The 4,296-nt window shown below is 41.2% G+C and overlaps 1 pseudogene; it reads right to left on the bottom strand.

The window, feature by feature from the left end:
- Positions 1–258: 258 nt before the first annotated feature.
- Positions 259–2,676, bottom strand: LOC103596638 (annotated as a pseudogene).
- Between the last annotated feature and the right edge of the window lie 1,620 nt (positions 2,677–4,296).

Below are 4,296 nucleotides of genomic sequence, written 5' to 3'. Positions count from 1 at the left end.
TCACACCCAAGAACCAGTACCTAGCCTGGTGTGTGGCCTGTAGTAGAGGCTTAACACATTTCTATTGAATGAAGGACTGGCACAGGACAAAGAATTTGAGCTTTATTCTTTGAAGACATGGCCAGTGAAATATGCAAGTCAATTAACCTCTTAAATCCCAGAGTCTTCAATTATAAAATGAAATTAATGCTTATTTCATATCTTGCTGCTGTGGAGACTCAAAAACAAACATGGAAGTGTTCTGTTTGCTATAATGCTCTACACAAATACCTTTTGGATTTTTGGGGGTTTTGTTACCTGGAATGAGTGAACAAAGTTAAGGATTTGTAGAGAGAGTTTTCTACTGGAATGTAAGAGGTTTTGAAGGCTCTCTTTTCTGCAAAGGCCTTGTGTTGTAATTTCCCTACAGACTTTCCAGTTTAGTTCAGAAGTAAACAGCGCAATTCCAAAGCACAGCTTGAGGGGAACCCAATCTGCTTCTGTTGTGGCACCAAAGTTTTGTTTTGTTGTTGAATCTATAGTTGCTTCCTCAATGACCATTTCAAATGACTCTGTACTCCCATTTACATCTGACCCAGAAGCTAAATCAGGTTCTCCTCTCATCAGAAGCATCACTGAGCTTTCCATTTGCAAGTTGGCTGGAAGCATTCATCATGGTGACATATCCATAGAAATGCTGCAAGTCCACTTTGTTCCTCAATATTTGCAATGCTTTATGAACACCCATATTGACACAAATAAGCTCTCCTTGTAGTTCTGTTTTATCAAATGGAAATGGTATATGAACAGTTTCTCTTATACCATGCAAATCATGTCCCTCAATTAAAACCACAGAATGTGTTAAAGCATCATTCAACATTGTGAGCCCATTTGCCATAGGAACTACCCCAGAATCATGACCCCAAGATGTTATTAGTAATCGATCATAACCCTGGAATATATCTGGCAGTTTTCAAAGTCTTGTACCTTCGGACAGTAAGAGAGATGGTGGTCCTTGCCCAGTGATATGGTAAATGTACAGTTTAAACCAGACAGAACTGACTTCTAGGATAGCTGTTCCAATATGCTGAGGGGTGAAGCTGCTGACCGGTCGGATCGCATTGGTGAGAGGAGCCATGGAAACAAGCAGTGTGTAATTCTTGTTTAGAACTCGGCTAAAAGTTGCAGAGTCCAAACCAAAAAGGCTTTCACAGCGTGAGAGATCCAGAGGAAAACCATAACTGGGCTGGTCTGGCTGTGCAGTTTGCACAACACAATCTTTATGATGATGCAAAAACAGTATTGTATTTCTCAGAGTAAGTGCATGATCTAAATATCCCTGTGCTTCTCCTTCACCAGTGCTCTGAACCTTTTCTAGTTCTATAAGAAAGCTGTCCAGAGACTCATCTGAGAGTTTGCCTACTTTGAACATTGTGACTGCATGACTTTTCAAGTTTGGTGAAAGATTTCCCATCATTAAAAAGGCAGTAAGAGTTGAGTCAAATAGGAATGCAATATGCTTTGTAGGTCCTGTAGACACATTCAAACTGCTTATACTAGCTGTGTCAGCTGGATCTTCTTGACTATTTCTATCAGTGTCGGCAGCTGACAAAGCTTTATGCACAGGACTCCTACTTTCTCCACCATCCCATGATAAGAGCATCTTTTATGGATCTAAAGTTCTCTTTAATCTGTTTATAGATGGAACATTCTTCCATGATGAGCAAAGTTGATCCAAATTTATTACTTGTCCCTTCTTATGGGCAAAACCCAACCGGCAATACTTTGAAAAAGCCTTCTTATCCAGGGATAAGTCTATCTCGAGGACATTTGTAAGCTCTGCAACATTAGTGTGCTCATCTATTGAAACAAATATTTTATAAAGTTTCAAAATAATAACCTTGCACTTGATTCATTACAAAACCTTCAAGAGGAGGAACTGCTATACAACTGTCATTGGATATTGTTGCATCCGGATAAATAAATCCTTTGTATATAAACTATGTACTACACTGTAATCTAGTGATCCAGAGAGTTGAGGGCCTGAATGGATGATCTTATCAATAGTGCATTTCTCAGGCAAAGAGCATACCTTGATGTCATCTTCTGTGATATACCCAGCCTGCACCACCCACCATGCCTCTATGGCAATTTCCACTGGCTTTATTGGTAGAAGATCACCGGCTGTTTTCCTTCTGAAAACTTTTTGATGATCTACACTGATTTGTAAGATCAATGTACTGGTTTCTTCCTATGCCAAGAAGCCTTAGACAGTCAGCAGCAGTAAGATCGGGCAATGAATCATAACTTTTCTCACTGTTCATAATGTCCTACATAATCCCAGTGTAATATGAAAATGGTGTTATCCTCAGGACCTTCACTATAAATCCGATAAATGGTAAGGGTGCAGCATGAGATGATTCCGCACTGTACTTCAGCAGTTCCTCGTAGTGTTTGCGTTCATCTTTCTTGACATGTTTAAGTGATTTCTATATCGAAACTGATCGTGGATACTGTACAGGACAACCTGCTTTTCATATTCTCTCTGTGAGTTCCCAAGACTCTGTCTCACGTTGGCAACTTGTTCCAGGGGTAGTTGTGCTGGATGTGGAACTCCACATCTATGTTCCTGATGCCAGGACCGGTGGCGGTGGCCGCTGCGACCGAAACGATGCCTCCCGCCTGCCCACCCTCAGCCTGTCAGGGGAGCCCGAGGGAGGCCCCGCACCTCCCAGTGCAGGAGGCCCGGGCAGCCCCATAGCCAGGGCTCCCAACAGCTCAGCGCGGCCCTGGCCACAGGACACAGAGCAGCGGAAATGGGTGGCTGGGGCACCTTGGCAGCTCCGAGTTTCTTCCTACTTTCGGCCCGCCGGAATCAGAATTTCATTCTTTTTTATGGCTTAGTATTACATTGTGTATAGATACCAAACTTCTTATCCAGTTGTCTGTTGATGGACATTTGCTTTGGTTCCATATCTTGGCTGTTGTAAACAGCGCTGCAATGAACATGGGAGTGCAGGTATCCCTTCAACAGGATGATTTCTATTCCTTTGGGTATATACCCAGTAGTGAGATTGCTGGATCACATGGTAGTTCTATCTGTAGTTGTTTGAGAAACCTCTATACTGTTTTCCTTAAAAGCTGTACTATTTTACAACTCCACCAACAGTGTAGAAGAGTTCCCTTTTCTCCGCATCCTAGCCAGTATTTGTTATTCTCAGTCTTTTTGATAATAGCCAGTCTAGCTGGGGTGAAATGGTATCTCAACGTGGTTTTGATTTGCATTTCCCTGATGATTAGTGATGTTGAGCATTTTTTCACGTACCTGTTGGCCATTTGTATGGCCTTTGAAAGATGTCTATTCAGCTCCTTTGCCCATTTTTTAATTGTTTGTTTTTTTTAGTGTGTAGTTGTTTGAGTTCCTTGTATATTCTGGATATAAAGCCTCTTTCAGATGTACAGTTTGCAAATATTTTCTCCCATTCTGTAGGTTGTCTTTTCACTCTGTCGATTATTTCCTTTGCTGTGCAAAAGCTTTTTAGTTTTTTTTTTTTTTGTCTTTTTCGTGACCGGTAAGGGGATTGCAACCCTTGGTGTGGTGTCACCTGCACCGCGCTCAGCCAGTGAGCACACCGGCCATTTCTACATAGGATCCAAACCCGCACCGGGAGTGCCGCTGCGCTCCCAGCACCGCACTCTCCCGAGTGCACCACAGGGTCGGCCCAAAAAAGCTTTTTAGTTTGATATAATCCCATTTGTTAATTTTTTCTTTTGTTGCACATGCTTTTGGGGTCTTAGTCACAAAGTCTTTATCCAGTTTTACATCCTGAAGTGTTTCCTCTATGTTTTAGGAGTTTTATAGTTTCAGGTCTTATGCTTAAGTCTTTAATCCATTTTGAGTTGATTTTGGTATATGGTGAGAGGTATGGATCTAGTTTTATTCTTCTACACATGGATATCCACTTTTCCCAGCACCATTTGCTGAAGAGGCTGTCCTTTCCCCTTGTGTATGTTCTTGGTGACTTTGTCAAATAACAGTTGGCTATAAGTACCTGGATTGATTTCTGGTTTCTCTATTCTGTTCCATTGGTCTGTTTTTATGCCAGTACCATGCAGTTTTGGTTCCTATAGCTTTGTAGTATAGTTTGAAGTCAGATAGTGTAATGCCTCTGGTTTTATGTTTTTGCTTGTGAATGTGGAACTTGAAGGTGCTGGCCCAGGGTACTTGGTTGTAGAAATTTCTTTTTTTTTTTTTTTTTTTTTTTTTTTTTTTTTATTTTGTCAATATACAATGTAGTTAGTTATTGTGTCCCATCA

This window comes from Galeopterus variegatus, unplaced genomic scaffold (genome assembly GCF_000696425.1).
Source record: "Galeopterus variegatus unplaced genomic scaffold, G_variegatus-3.0.2 Scaffold2062, whole genome shotgun sequence".
NCBI classification, from domain to species: Eukaryota; Metazoa; Chordata; class Mammalia; order Dermoptera; family Cynocephalidae; genus Galeopterus; species Galeopterus variegatus.
Note: the sequence above shows the minus strand (reverse complement) of the source record. Positions and strands in the feature narration are given on the sequence as shown.